Source organism: Triticum aestivum, chromosome 3A (genome assembly GCF_018294505.1).
Source record: "Triticum aestivum cultivar Chinese Spring chromosome 3A, IWGSC CS RefSeq v2.1, whole genome shotgun sequence".
In the NCBI taxonomy this organism is placed as follows: domain Eukaryota; kingdom Viridiplantae; phylum Streptophyta; class Magnoliopsida; order Poales; family Poaceae; genus Triticum; species Triticum aestivum.
Genome location: NC_057800.1, coordinates 319839451 through 319856326, shown reverse-complemented (window position 1 = coordinate 319856326; position 16876 = coordinate 319839451).

Here is a 16876-nt window from a genome sequence, read left to right as displayed (position 1 = left end):
AGAATCTCTTGATCCTTAAGGATAGGATCGCTTCATCACCACCACCATCATCTTCACCACCAAAATAGAACTCAGTATCGGGTATGAGCACTCCCCTTGGCTTTCGCCAAGCTTGGGGGAGGTGCCCCGGTATCGTATCATCCCACTATCTTTTTGCTTTTACTTATTTTAGTTCGATCTTTTGCTTTAGATGAATAAAAGTTTAGTTTGATCCTTTCATTTCGAGAGTTTGCTTAGTGGTCTATCCTTGTAACCGTGTGCAAGATATATAATAAAGTTTAGTTTGAGTTTTTTGCTTTCTTTACTTTCATGTTGCAACTAAAAGAAAGGAAATAAATGAAAGAAGGTAAATAAATGAAAGGAAGGAAATAAATGAAAAAGATCATATACTAATCTTATGGTACGTGATGACACCACATAAGAAAAAGTATAAGTAGACCATTTTATTAGAGATTGACAAACATAGCATTAGTCAATGATGCAACTCTTGAAAGAATTAATAAGGGAAGAGAATATTCACATATAAATATACCATCCTAGAAATATTTTGTGATTGTGAGCACTTGTCAAAATATTATATACCAAAATTGTTGACGTTGGACAAGGAAGACAACTTAATGGTTTATGTTTGTTTATATTCACATAGAAGTCGTATTTTCATGGATCCTTTAACATGTTGGTGTCTACTACACAACCTTCTTCTTGTAGACGTTGTTGGGCCTCCAAATGCAGAGGTTTGTAGGACAGTAGCAAATTTCCCTCAAGTGGATGACCTAAGGTTTATCAATCCATGGGAGGCGTAGGATGAAGATGGTCTCTCTCAAACAACCCTGCAACCAAATAACAAAGAGTCTCTTGTGTCCCTAACACACCCAATACAATGGTAAATTGTATAGGTGCACTAGTTCGGCGAAGAGATGGTGATACAAGTGCAATATGGATTGTAGATATAGGTTTTTGTAATCTGAAAATATAAAAACAGCAAAGTAACTAATGATAAAAGTGAGCACAAACGGTATCGCAATGCGTTGAAACAAGGCCTAGGGTTCATACTTTCCCTAGTGCAAGTTCTCTCAACAATAATACCATAATTGGATCATATAACAATCCCTCAACATGCAACAAAGAGTCACTCCAAAGTCACTAATAGCAGAGAACAAACAAAGAGATTATTGTAGGGTACGAAACCACCTCAGAGTTATTCTTTCTGAACGATCTATTCAAGAGTCCGTAGTAAAATAACATGAAGCTATTCTTTCCATTCGATCTATCCTAGAGTTCGTACTAGAATAACACCTTAAGACACAAATCAACCAAAACCGTAATGTCACCTAGATACTCCAATGTCACCTCAAGTATCCATGGGTATGATTATACGATATGCATCACACAATCTCAGATTCATCTATTCAACCAACACAAAGAACTTCAAAGAGTGCCCCAATGATTCTACCAGAGAGTCAAGACGAAAACATGTGCCAACCCCTATGCATAAGTTCACGAGGTCACGAAACTCGCAAGTTGATCACCAAAACATATGTCAAGTGGATCACGTGAATATCCCATTGTCACCACAGATAAGCACATTCAAGACATACATCAAGTGTTCTCAAATCCCTGAAGACTCAATCCGATAAGATAACTTCAAAGGGAAAACTCAATTCATTACAAGAGAATATAGGGGAAGAAACATCATAAGATCCAACTATAATTGCAAAGCTCGTGATACATCAAGATCATGAGAATCAAGAACACGAGAGAGAGAGAGAGAGAGAGAGAGATCAAACACATAGCTACTGGTACATACCCTCAGCCCCAAGGGTGAACTACTCCCTCCTCGTCATGGAGAGCGCCAGGATGATGAAGATGGTCACCGGTGATGGATTCCCCCTCCGGTAGGGTGCCAGAACAGGGTCCCGATTGTTTTTTGGTGGCTACAGAGGCTTGCGGCGGCGGAACTCCTGATCTAGGTTTCTTTTCGAGGGTTTCTGTATTTATAGGAATTTTTGGCGTCGGTCTCATGTCAGGGGGGTCTCCGAGTCATCCACGAGATAGGGGGCGAGCCTAGGGGGTAGGGCGCACACTCCACTGTAAGTGCATCTAGTGCCACCCCTAGTTGGTTTTGGAGTATTGACGACAAACCTAGTTGAGGGACTAATGTGTTTGTGAGAATTGCAGGATAACACAGATAGAAGTCCCTCATTGATTCGGTTTTCCTACCAGAGATGACCCCTAAAAATGTATGAAGACATTGAAGTCAGAGGTGGTATGTGAAGACATTCACATTGAAGACTATGATAAGAGAAGACATCGCGTGAAGACTATGGAGCGCGAAGACTTAGCAGTTTCGTCGTTCTGTGTTTTTCTTTGTTGAGTCATAGGAACCACCGTACTGTTAAGTGGGGTCCAAGAGAACCGGTCAGAATGACTGAAGTGATGCTTAACCAAAATCCTATGTCTTCGAGTGAAGACTATGAGAGCAAATCTTGTCCAGAGTTGGATAAGTCAGCTTTGCTTGTAGTCCAAGTAAAGTTGCCGTGTGTGTTTGAAATCTGGCCATTGGAACACGTGTAAGTTCCTTAGTGACCAAGGGTCATTTCGGACAAACCAGGCCGGGTTGCCCAGTGGCTATAAATAGCCCACCCCCTACAACCATAAACGGTTGGCTGCTTAGAGTTAGAGTACGGCTTTTGTCGTTTGAGAGCAACCCACCTCGAAGCCTTTGAGAGAGAATTCCTTGCGAGGATAAAGCCCTAAACACCCAGAGCCAAAGAGTGTTAGGCATCACTTAAGTCTTCCTGTCTGTGTGATCTGAAGACTTATTACACTTGAGGACTGTGAATCCTCCAGCCGGTTAGGCGTCGCGTTCTGAGCATCCAAGAGTCATTGTGGATCGCCGGTGAAATAAGTCTGTGAAGGTTTGGAAGTCTACCTTGAAGACTTACCAGAGTGATTGGGCGAGGTCTGTGTGACCTTAGCTCAAGGGGAATACGGTGAGGACTGAGTGTCCTGAGCTGCGTGTTCAGGACTGGGTGTCCGGGACTGTGTGTCCTCAAGTTTAAATACCTAGCCGCCCTAACTAGACGTACAACTGTCACAGCAGTTGGAACTGGTCTACCAAATCTTTGTCTTCACCAAGCTCACTGGTTCTATCCTTCCCATGTCTTTATTTACAGTTGGTCCTTGTGAAGTCATTGCCTATTTGCATTGTCCATTTGTCTTCATTGTGTGACTGTTTGTTCAGATTGGTTTCATATTATCTTCCATCCTGATCCATACTGCCTAGCTGATGTTAGTCTTTGTGCTTTCACTTCATTGAATACTTGACTATGGCTTGTCTAGGGTAGTCTACCTTCCGCTGCATGGTTATAGGTTCATTTCTATCGTTTGTCTTCAAAACTCCCATGTATTGAAGACTTTCATAAAAACCGCCTATTCACCCCCCTCTAGTCGATATAACGCACTTTCAATTGGTATCAGAGCAAGGTACTCCCTTGTTCTTTGTGATTCGGTTTAACCACCTGGAGTTTTAGCTATGTCAACTGCAGGGATAATTAAAGTCTCCGCTGCATGCCCCGTCTTTGATGGAACTGAATATCCCTACTGGAAGAATAAGATGCGCATGCATCTTGAAGCCATTGATGTCGACCTATGGTATGTCGTCAAGAATGGCGTTCCCAAGGCTGGTGAAGGTGTCACCACTGCTGATGTCAAGAAGTTCGTTCAACTAGACTCCACTGCCAGGAACATCATCTGTGGGCATCTGACCATAGGACAGTATGGCCGCGTGAGTGCTTTGGAAACATCTAAGCTAGTCTGGGACTGGCTCTCCAAGGTCAATGAAGGCGTCTCAACCCAGAGAGATCAGAGAATCAGTGTCCTTCGCAACCTCTTCAACCGCTTCAAGAGAAATGACAATGAGAATGTCCAGCTCACGTTTGATCGACTCACTGACATCACAAATGAGCTTCAAGCTCTCGGCGCCACTGAGATCACCAAGCATGAAGTCGTCAAGACACTCCTGAGATCACTTGATAGCTCATTTGACACCCTAGCCCTGATGATTCAAGAACGTCCTGACTTCAAGACACTCGATTCGTCTGACATACTTGAGAGGCTCAACACACACGAGTTTCAGCTTTCTGAGAAAAGAGACATCTACGGTCCCAACTATGGGCGAACTCGTGCCTTGAAGGCAAAAGCTGTCTCCTCATCTGAAGAAGAATCTGACAGCAGTTCTGATGATCCTGAAGACATTGGAAAGGAGCTTGCTATGCTTGTGAAGAAGTTCCAAAAATTCACCAAGAAGAAAGGCTTCAGAAAGTCTTCACGATCAAGCTCAAGGAATGATGAAGCTTCTTCTCATGACTACAAGAAGAGAACATGCCACAAGTGCAAGAAACCTGGCCACTACATCTCTGAGTGTCCGCAGTGGGACAATGAGAACAACAAGAAGAAGAAGAGCAAGGAGTATGACTCTGATGACAAGAAGAAGAAGAAATACTCAAAGTCTTCTTCCAAGTCTTCCTCAAAGTCTTCATCACACAAGAAGAGCTCATCTGGCAAGGCACGTGCGTTTGTTGGCAAGGAAATGGATTCAGAGGAGGAGTCCTCTTCTGAGGAGGCGGAGGTGGAGTCTGAGGAGGAGTCCGATTCTGGCGTTGCGAGTCTCGCTACACCATACGTTGCCAAGTCCATCTTCAACACTGAAGACAATGACTTCATCACCGACACCGATGCAAATGACAAGGACTACTCCGCTCCTACCTACTGCTTCATGGCACGTGGTGCCAAGGTAAACACACGCACTACTCACTATCAAACATCTAGTGAAGATGACTCTGATTGTGGTTCCAAACCCAGCTACAAAACACTTGCTAAAATTGCAACTGAACAACAGAAAGCTATGGAACATATTCAAAAACTGTTAGACAAAAGCGATGATTTGTTAGACGCTGAAATGACTCGATCTCAGTCCTTAATTGAAGACATAAAAAATCTTCACGTTAAGTATGAGGAACTTGAAAGTCGTCATGAAACACTCTCAACAACTCATGAAAAGCTTTCCTATGATTATCTTCAAAGGAAGCAGGATCTTGAGAAATTGAGAGCGGCTCATGAAGATCTTCAAAAGGAAAACGAGTCACTTCGCGCCGAACAGATCAGTTCAGCTCAGGAAGGATTTGAACCACCATGTCTTTAATGCATCGAGCGTGACAACACTACTTCTGTTGCTGGGTGTTCTACTGCTGCTACTATTGCAATATCTTCAACTGTTGATGTGGTAACTAACCCCTCTGATGAGGATACCACTGCTATTGCTGATGAGCATGCTAGGTTGAAGACATTGCTTGAAACAGGGATGTACAAAAGTCTCAAAGGGCATCAGACACTATGTGATGTCCTCAAAAGGCAGATCCTGAACCGAAACCCTAGGAAAGAGGGTGTTGGGTTCGAAAGGAAAATGAATGCTGATGGCTCTTACTGGAAACCTGAGCAGTACCCCAAAACCACATGGTTTGCTGCAAAGGAACCTTCAGCGGATCCATCCACCCTATCTGGCTTCACTTGTGCTAATCCCATTGTTATTGATGAATCCTTTGATGCAAACTATAAACTGTTTAAGAATCAGAATGGTGAAGTGTTTGCCAGGTATATTGGTAGTAACTGCAGGAATGGGCCGCCTATGAAGAAAGTCTGGGTGCCGAAAGGTGTTTGGAGAATCTTCCTGTGGATGTCGTCATGACACCACAAGTGAAGAAGACAAACCCTAGACCACAGGCTTCATATGGTCCAAAGGCTTCATACAGACAGAGGACTCACCTGAGTCGCACTAACGCAAATGTTTTGCAGGGAAACCTTACTCAGGCCTATGAATATGAGCGCGTTTCATCAAACCGCCATGTTCATAAGACCAAAAACTATTCTACTTATCCTTATGAGTACTATTGTCCACCTGCAAGACTTTTTGCTAGGGCTCCAAAGCCAAAGTTCTCAGATGCTGCACTTAGAATCATTGCTTCGAAGCCACCCTTGAAGATGTGGGTGGCTAAGAAAGCTTAACTCTCTTTTTGCAGGGAAAGGTCTCCAGCCGAAAACCAAAATCGTCTGAAGCTATTGCTGGGGACCTTAAACATCTTGTAGGGCGCAAGATCAAATGCCCAAATGGTCTTATTATGTATTTTGTTCCTGAGTCGCTTGCTGCTTGCCCCATCAGTCCTAACCTTGATCTAAGCTTTCATAATCCACTTGCTCGTCAAATGTTTATGCTTCACAATTCTCTTCATGAAGCCTATCCCCCTAACTGCACTGTAGGGTACGACACCAGCTGCTTCAAAATGGATTATTGATAGTGGGTGTACTAATCACATGACTGGTAAGAGAAGTCTTCTCATGGACTCAACCTTACGTCCATCTGACAAAAGTCACATCACATTTGCTGACACTGGTAAAAGCAAGGTATTGGGTCTAGGTAGAGTTGCAATCTCAAGGGATCAACACATGGATAAAGTCATGCTTCTTGAATCCCTTGGTTTCAACTTAATGTCTGTCTCAATGCTTTGCGATTTAAACATGATTGTGATGTTTGGAAAATATCGTTGCCTTGTTCTAATGGAATCTGACAAGTCTCTAGTGTTTGAAGGGTATCGGAAAGATGATTTGTACGTGGTAGATTTCTCAGCAGGACCACAACTTGTCGTATGTCTTCTAGCAAAAGCTTCTGAATGCTGGCTCTGGCATCAGAGGCTAGGGCATGCTGGCATGAGGAACCTCCACACCCTTGCAAGGAAGAAGCATGTCATGGGCATCGAGGGCGTCAAGTTCAATAAGGATCACTTATGCGGTGCCTGTGAAGCAGGAAAGATGACGAGGGCCAAGCATCCCTCGAGGACAATCATGACAACGACTCAACCCTTCGAACTGCTCCACATGGACCTTTTTGGTCCCACTCATTACTCAACTCTTACTACTACTGCTTGTCTCTATGGCTTTGTCATTGTTGATGATTCTTCAAGATATACTTGGGTGCATATAATCCTCTACAAGACTAAAGTGCAGGATGTCTTCAGACGCTTCCCTAATCGAGCCATGAACAACTATGGCGTCAAGATCAAGCACATCAGAAGTGACAATGGCACTGAATTCAAGAACACTGGTCTAGACACTTATCTTGATACTTTGGGCATTACACATGAATTCTCAGCTCCGTACACACCGCAGCAGAATGGCGTCGTGGAACGCAAGAATAGAACACTTATTGAGATGGCCCGGACGATGCTTGATGAATACAAGACTCCAAGAAAGTTCTGGCCTGAAGCCATTGATACTGCATGCCATATCATCAACCATGTTTATCTTCACAAGCTTCTCAACAAGACATCCTATGAGCTCCTTACTGGCAAGAAGCCAAATGTCAGTTACTTCAGAGTATTTGGTGCCAGGTGCTGGATCAAGGTTCCACATCACACTTCAAAATTTGCACCAAAAGCACATGAAGGTTTTATGCTTGGATATGGAAAGGATTCACACTCCTACAGAGTCTTCAACCTTTTTCACTATAAAGTGGTTGAAACAGTGGATGTGCGGTTTGTAGAGACTAACGGCTCACAAAGAGAGCACCTGCCAAACGTGCTAGATGAAGTTCCATCCAGTGAATCAATCAAACTTATGGGAACTGGAGAAATCATACCATCTGAATCTCAGCCTGAAGAGGAACTTATCATCTCCGCACCTGATCAAACTGAAGACAATGCTCAGCCTGAAGACAATCCTTCTAACGATGACAATGATCAGCAGGAGCAAAATCTTCGTCCTGTACATCCTCGTGTTGCAAATGAAGTACAGATTGAGAGAATAATTGATAGCATCAATGCACCAGGTCCACTCACTCGTTCGAGGGAAACACAGCTAGCAAATTTCTGTGGGCACTTCGCATTCGTCTCAATATCTGAACCCAAGAAAGTTGAAGAAGCCTTCATGGAACCTGAATGGATTCAAGCTATGCAAGAAGAGCTTCAACAGTTTGAGCTGAATAATGTATGGGAACTGGTTAAGCGTCCTGATCCTCGCAAGCACAATATAATAGGCACCAAATGGATATATCGCAACAAGGAAGATGAGCATGGTCAAGTTGTTAGAAACAAAGCTCGTCTCATTGCTCAAGGGTACACTCAAGTTGAAGGGATTGACTTCGATCAAACATTTGCTCCTATGGCTAGACTTGAAGCCATACGCATACTTCTGGCCTATGCAAATCACCATAACATTCTTCTGTATCAAATGGATGTGAAGAGTGATTTTCTCAATGGCATGATTGAAGAAGAAGTGTATGTTGCACAACCGCCTGGCTTTGAAGATCCAAAACATCCTGACATGGTGTACAAGCTCAACAAGGCACTGTATGGCCTCAAACAAGCCCCTCGGGCTTGGTATGACACACTCTAAGACTTCCTGAAGAGCAAAGGCTTCAAACCTGGTTCCCTCGACCCCACTCTCTTCACGAAGACATATGATGGTGAACTGTTTGTGTGCCAAATATATGTGGATGACATTATCTTCGGCTCCACCAATCAGAAATATAGTGAAGAGTTTGGATATATGATGCAAGAGCAATATCAGATGTCCATGATGGGTGAGCTGAAGTTCTTCCTTGGTCTTCAAATACGTTAGCAACGCAACGGCATCTTCATATCTTAAGAGAAGTACCTCAAAGATTGCCTGAAGAAATTTGGGATGCAAGACTGCAAAGGCTTCACGACGCCAATGCCAGCCAAACATCATCTGGGTCCCGACGACAATGGTAAAGAGTTCGATCAAAAGGTATACCGCTCCATGATTGGTTCTTTACTTTATCTATGTGTATCTAGGCCAGATATTATGCTTAGTGTTTGCATGTGTGCTCGATTCCAAGGGCACCAAAGGAATCGCATCACTTAGCTGTGAAGCGAATTCTTCAATATTTGGCTTACACCCCAACATTAGGATTATGGTATCCAAAGGGCTCAGAGTTTGATCTGGTTGGATTCTCGGATGCTGATTATGCTCGTGACAAGGTGGATCGCAAGTCTACATCAGGCACATGTCATTTTCTTGGACGATCACTTGTATGTTGGTCTTCAAAGAAGCAGAACTGTGTATCTCTCTCCACTGCTGAATCTGAATACATTGCTGCTGGATCTTGCTGCGCTCAGCTTCTATGGATGAAGCAAACACTCAAAGACTATGGCATTCATCTGAAGCAAGTGCCACTCTATTGCGACAACGGAAGCGCCATCAAGATTGCCAACAACCCAGTTCAGCACTCGAAGACAAAGCACATTGAAATTCGTCATCACTTTCTCAAAGATCATGTTGTGAAGGAAGATATTGATATCATACACGTCAACACTAAAGAGCAATTGGCAGATATATTCACCAAGCCCTTGGATGAGAAGAGGTTTTGCAAGTTACGGTGTGAGCTAAATATCTTGGAATCCTCAAATGTCCTGTGATCAGGCACACATCCTAACACTTATGCATATTGATGACTTAGATGTACAACACACGAAGTAAAGTATATCTTCGATCAATGAAGACTTACATTCTAAGTGTGAATACATTAATGTGGAATTTGACTTCGGAGCGCCATGATAATTGTGCGCCGTGTCTGGGTCTAATACTTCCTATACGGTGGGTAACACCACCACCAAAATTTTCTGTTTGAAGTGTTTCACTCATGGTGTTACGTTTGGTATGTCTTCACATTTGGTTTGGCTTCAATCTCAACTTATCTTCATGATTATCTTCACTATGTTGATTTGATTGTCTTTCTCATATATATATACCAGTGTTCTGTCCTCTACAGCATTCACTTATAGCTATGTCTTCTTGTTGAATCTTTTGAACTAAGTGAATGTGATCGGACCCTAACCTCTCTATGCTTTCTATCTCAAACTCTATCTCTCCAAATCATATGCATTCTATTGAAACTGTCGAATATCTTCTCTGCATCCTTGTCAGCAGAAGATACAGAGACAAACATTAAGTCTGTTTTCAATGCTAAATCCTTTCACCTGAAACCCGGAGAAGTGGGAACGACCACCCGACAATCCAGGCGTGCGTGGGAACGTGGAACAACCTCTGATATGTTGCATGATAGCCACGTGCCCTTTAGATGTGAATCGCCAGGGGCACCTGTGTAATAACACTGTGCCGTCCCTGTCCCTATAAATACACGCCTCACCACAGTCATTATCCTTTCTTCCACTCTCGCACAAACCCTAGTGCCACTGCTAGCCCTCGACGACACCGGCGACGAAGCTCTTAGCTGCCGCAACCTCACCGACGCCGTCTTCACGCTGGCCGCGGACATCGTCTTCTCCGCCGTCGCCATAGGTGTCCTCCGTCGCCAAGTTAGGGCATGAACGATCGAACTGCTCGACCTCCTCTCCCACTCCGTCTAGCAGTTCTTCGTGTGGTAAATAAAACTTCCTTTTTACGGCCCCTTTGATCCTATAGATTCATCATTTTCTACCACAAGCAGTTTCTCTTCACACAAGTTGGATCTATTTCATACTGCATCTCATAATATGCCTAGTATGTTCACTTATGCTTCACAAAGTAGTTAGATTCCTCACTTGTACTTATTCGTGGATTCATACAAATCTGGAACCAACTCTCTATCTATGAGTGAATATCTTCGCACTATGAGGTCAATGTCTTCTAAACTGATTTATCTTCAAAATCTTCTGAGAATGCATATGACCTCTTCCCCTTCCCTCGCACCTTAATGCTGTCACAGGTACATGTCTGTGGGAGAATCCCTTGGTTCTCATAGTCTGCATTCATTTGCAGAATTCTTACAGCATCATATAAATTCTCCCGAAGCCAGTTCCTGTTTGACCCGCAGGCGGAAGCCTTTGAAACCTTTGAACGTGTTGAAGCCATTCAGTTTGAAGTTCATGGCTACAGAGAAATCTACAAGGAAGGGAGGCAGACAGCGCCGTGGAAACACTGCTAAGGACCTGCCACCGGATCTCTATGAGCTATACAAGTCAGATCCAGAAGAAACCTATGGAGAACGCAAGAACCGAATCCAATGGATTCGAAGACATTGGGCAGAGGAATGGTTCAAGTACAGATTCGTCACTGACGAATATGCTGAGAAGAATGCCATCAAGGGCCCATGGGGAGATATCATATACAAAGGTCTTCAGCCCAAATCATAGTCCGAAGCTATTGCTCAAGGCTTTTACCCCTGCATGCTTCGTGGACCTCAGCCTGCTAATGCCGACCCATCCTCTTTGTTATGGTGTCGCGAAGACAATCTCTTCAAGCGCAACTATCAGTTTGCACAGAACTCTGCCAAGGAAAACAAGAAGTCATTGGGATTAGACTTCAACCCAGGCCCCTCTGCACCACGTGTTGATGGCACACGAGAAGCTGAACCCAATCTGGTTGGGCCCTTCTACAACCTAGAAGGTCTCATCACTCATATTATGGTTCAAGGGGCAGTCGTGGATCAACCTGCAGATGATGCTGAATCTGATGAAGCGCCTGCACCGCCGAAGCCAAAGAAACTGAAGAAGCCTAAAGCTTCAAAGCCTGCTCCTGCACCAAAGGTCTTACAGGTGAAGCCTCTAGCCACTGCACCTCCTGAACACAGTGTGCAGTCTGAAGATTTGTCACGCATCTCCAAGCCCTCGAGAGTAAAGATGCCCTTGCAGCCCACCAGCCAAGAACTGACTGCTGCTGCTATTCTGCGCAATGACGCCATTGATCTGTCCAGCGATGAAGATCTTGTAGATGACGCTCTTGAGCAACTGATCAAGAGCAAGGAAGAAGCAGAGATCTTCAATGATTTGCCTCTCTTTGATGTGGCAATCATCCATAACTTCATTGATGAGTGGTTTGACACGCCCAACCTCAGCTTTGAAGATCCGCAACTTCCAATTGGCCCCAGTGTCGCCTTCACTGGCACCATTGCTTCTAAGCTAGCTCTAGCTCAGCGCATCGTTGAACTGAATCAAAAGATCGACTATGAGAAAGCTCAGTTCAAGAAGCACATGGCCAAGCTCAGCGTGCAAGATGTGAAAAACTTCAAGATTATGCTGCACGAGCTCAAGGAAGCCTTTCTCAAGAAACGTGAAGAAGCTAAAGGTTCTCGTGAGCGCATGAAGAGCCTGGCTGACAAGTGTGTGCAAGCCTACAATGAGGCTAAGAAGCGCAAGGCTCTTGGTCGTCCTGGCATCGACCCAAGAATGGCTGCAAAGAAGAAGAAGCCATCAACAGACCAATCTGCACCTTCAAGGCGGGAAGAGCCACGCATAGTCTTTCCAAGCAGCATGACTGGCTCGAAGCCAAGGGTCCGGTCAACCGCTTCAGAACTGAAGAAGACGAGGACTGCCGAGGCTGAAGCTAGAAAGAGGGAAAATCCTGATGCTTCTGATGTCGCTCCCTCCAAGAAGAAGCGCAGAACTAAGAAAGATCGGGATGCTCCCACAGAGCCCCTTGTTGTAGAACCCATCTCTATTGCTCGCCCTGATTTCTCGCATCAAGAACGATGGATAGTAGTTCATGAGCCTGCTTCCACAGAGGCTCCTGAAGCTGAAGACATTCCAGCAGTTGACCCCACCGCTGCTGAAGACATTGGTCACCATGACAATGTTGAAGATGATGAAGTCCTTCCTCAGATCGAGCACCAACTGGTATCATCGCTTGTGCTCACGCACAGCGAACTCATCAGCATTGGTCGTCCTCTAACGCCAACTGCTCAGGATGCATCATGGGCTGATGAAAGAACATGTGGTGCCCCCATGTTTGGTTTTGGTAATTGATGACAATCTCTATGGACTAATGGTTGCCTTGAGTTATATTTGAAGGTTTTTGTCCATAGGCTTTTCTTGGAGTACATGTGTTGGTTTCAAGGAGAGTTTGTGTCGACCAAGGTGCTATTCAAGGAATTACCTAAAGATTGTTCTTGTGAGAGGTTGATCAAGACTAAGTCAAAGAGTGAATCAAGTTGACCGACCCACAAAGCGTAGAAGATGTACCGAGAGGGATCAAGTGATCCCATGGTATGGTAAGCATTATCAATTACGCTTCGTGTACTAACCCATGGTCTTCGTGAGGATTCTTTGTGGGGTTAGGTTGCGGTGTGCAAGTTCAAGTGGAGCATCACGAAGAGATCAAATGCTTGAAGCTTGCCGTCCTTTGTGGTGACAATGGACTTGTGAAGATGTGCAAAAGAGTGGCTCACCCATAGTGGAGTATGGGGGAGCAATCAAGTAGTCTTCATCAAGTCAACCCAATCAAGAAAGGTGGTCCAACTTGAGGGAGTCAAGATCGTCTTCATCTAGCTCAAGTGGACCATGTGCAAGGCAAAGGTTTGCCCTTGATAGGTTTTCTATTTTACCGGTCTCATGATGGTAGTTGGGAGACTGGGTTATAGGATCGATTGCTGTACTATCAAGGGGGGCTCTTGATGAGTAGCTTGATCATATCGTTCACTGAGAGCTCAAACCATTGCATCCTTGCATCATCTTTCTTGGTTCTTGTTTGTTTCTCTTTGAGAGTCTTAGAGCTTTTGGTCATCTTGATGACAAGCTTGAGTTCATCGAAAACGGAGTTCGCTTGCATACTCTATGATGTTTTCGTTGTTGGAGGTTTTGCCAGTTCTTCTCGGTTGGAGGTTTCACTCCTCTATTTGTTGGCATACCTCCCCTGCCTCTTATTACTATAACCAATCGCTTTTTTGATGCTACTAGTCGTCTTGTTTCCAACAAGCTTGAGTTTGCTCAATTCGGAGTTCATATGCAGAAGTTATGGCAGTTCTTGTTCTCTTGAGTGTGGTTTTGTCAGGGTCCACGTTGGAAAGGTTTGGGTGGATTCATCACGTACATGTCTCCTTCTTTTCCCCTCCTTCTTCCTTGGAGCTTCCTTCATTTTCTTGCCTCCCTTGTGTGGCTGCCGTTGTTGGTTGCGGTAGTACTGCTCCCAGGAAAGCGGTAGTACCGTAGGCATCAGCGGTAGTACCGTGTAGTGGCACGGTAGTACTGCAGGTGCCCACGGTAGTACCGCTCCCCTGGAGCCACACTACCGCTGCCCACCAGGCTAGTGCCGCCCCTTTGTGGTAGTAGGAGCGGATGTAATTTTTTACATCCACACCTACCGCGGTAGTACCGCTTTCGCCGTGCGGTAGTACCGCGCTATGCGGTCAAGCAGTAGTACCGCCCCTCGGCAGTACTACTGTGTCGGGTTTTTGCTACTTCCGTTTCTTTGCGGAAGTAGGCACGGAAGTTTCCCTTTTCCCCTGGCTGGGACTTTTGCCTCGCGGTAGTACCGCATGGGAGTACCGCGCGTGCGGAAGTTCCGCCCCCAGCTCCTGTGCGTCTGTTTATCGGTTCTGTGCTGGGGTTGCGGTAGTACCGTGGGTTGGTACGGTAGTACCGCATAGCCGTGCGGTAGTACCGCTTGGATGCAAGCAGTAGTACCGCGCGGCCTTGCGGTAGTACCGCTGGCCAGGCGCGGTAGTACCGCTGGCCGCGGGCTGGTTGGTGGGTAACGGTTGGATTTTTCCCCACCTATAAAAGGGGGTCTTCTTCCCCATTGAACCTTATCCTTTTGAGCTCGTGTTCTGCCCCCATTGTTGACCTTCTTCGAGCTTTCTAACTCTCAATCCCTCCATGGTTTCTTGCTAGTTTTTGAGGGAAAAGAGAGAGGAGATCTAGATCCACATTTCCACCAATCACTTTCTCCTCTATGTGAGGGGAACCCCTTGTATCTAGATCTTGGAGTTCTTGGTGTTCTCCTTCTTGTTCTTCCTCTCATTTTCCTCCCTAGCATTAGTTGCTTCGGTGGGATTTAAGAGAGAAGGACTTGGGCACTCTGTGTGCCCTTGCCATTGCATTTGGTGCATCGGTTTGAGTTCTCCACGGTGATACGTGGAAGTTACAAGTTGAGAAGCTTATTACTCTTGGGTGCTTGGTACCCTTGAGCTTGTTCCTCTTGGGTGCTTGGGCGCCCTAGACGGTTGTTGGTGTTCGGAGCTCAATCATTGTGGTGTAAAGCTTCGGGCAAGCGTCGGGGTCTCCAATTAGGTTGTGGAGATCGCCCCGAGCAATTTGACGGGTTTCGGTGACCGCCCCAAGGGTTGCCAAAGTGTACGGGTTCGGTGACCGCCCCCAAGGGTTGCCATTTGTACGGGTTCGGTGATCGCCCTCAAGGGTCCCTTAGTGGAATCACGACATCTTGCATTGTGCGAGGGCGTGAGGAGATTACGGTGGCCCTAGTGGCTTCTTGGGGAGCATTGTGCCTCCACACCGCTCCAAACGGAGATTAGCATCCGCAAGGGTGTGAACTTCGGGATACATCATCGTCTCCGCGTGCCTCGGTTATCTCTTACCCGAGCCCTTTACTTATGCACTTTACTTTGTGATAGCCATATTGTTTCTTGTCATATATCTTGCTATCACCTAAGTAGTTTATCTTGCTTAGCATAAGTTGTTGGTGCACATAGGTGAGCCTAGTTGTTTTAGGTTTTGTGCTTGACAAATTAACCGTTAGGTTTATTCCGCATTTGTTCAAGCCTAAACCGTAATTATTTTAAAGCGCCTATTCACCCTCCCCCTCTAGGCGACATCCACGATCTTTCAGCTGATCACCCACAACAACAAGACACCCCGAGTACTCCCCAACAACAACAAGTCACACCACCTGTGCAAGATGAAGAAGACGACTTTGAGGCCTAGCCAACTCCATCTCCACAGGCGTCGCCAGCGCTACGCAGGCTTCGCAAAGGACCAAGGCCTCAAGTCCCTCTTTCGAGCGTTCCAGAAGGAGAAGTGCACCACCAATCTGTTGCACGTTAAGTGTTTCCAGATGCCACTCCTACTGTGACTGTCTCTGAATCCGAAGCCAAAATGGCTGAAGATGTTCCGGCTGCATCAGCCGATGAAGAAGAAGCCCCAAGAGTTGCTACACCCTCGTCTCACCAAGATGTTGTTCTCGAGGAGAACGTGACCAACCCTCCAGCTTCTGAAGTGGAGGTTGAGAATCCTGAGGCTGCCACCACTAACACCACTGAAGCCAATGACGTGGTCATGGCTGAAGACACTGTGGAGCCTGCACCTAACACTGTGCCAGAGGCCAATGAAGCCAATGATGCACCTGCAACAGATGTGCAGCCTAACGCCTCTGTTGATGCCACTGCTCCTGTTCCGCCACCAAGGCCACACACTATCGAGCAAGCATTCAACTATGGCCAACTATCACTGTCAAATGGCCTTTTCTGACTCCTTCGCCTGCTGCTGGTCCTCAGTTTGACTATCACGTTGAGCACAGGCCTCAGGTTCAGAAGCCAATGCCAAGGTTGCCCAGGTTTCCTGGTACTGCATCTGCACCCGGATCTTTTAATATCAATGGCTTCAAGGCACACAACACCTTCTTTGATAGCACCAAGAACCCCTACACCAAGGCAAGAATATCTTCTGATCGGTTCTGGAGCTATCAGCAGCGCAGTTATTACTCATGCATTCTGTACAATCAAGGTCGCATTTTCCCACATATGCGTCTTGACACTGAAGCCATAACTGGTCTGCCTTGTTTGGAAGAAGCTCTGGATTGCTTCAAAGAGTCTGGATTGTTGTCGTTCGTCACTGACAAGGAGCACTGGAACGAAGAATTGCTGCTCCAATTCTATGCCACTCTTCATATTCGTGGCTATAACAGAGATCCGAAGACTTGGGTCCTTGAGTGGATGACAGGCAATGTTCATCATGAAGCCAAAGCCTTTGATATCATTGAGCTCACTGGTCTTCCCACTCCAGGAGATCTTTATGAACCTAGTTGTCAGCTTCACAGTGCAGCTATGGAGAGGCATTTTTCACAAGCCTGAACC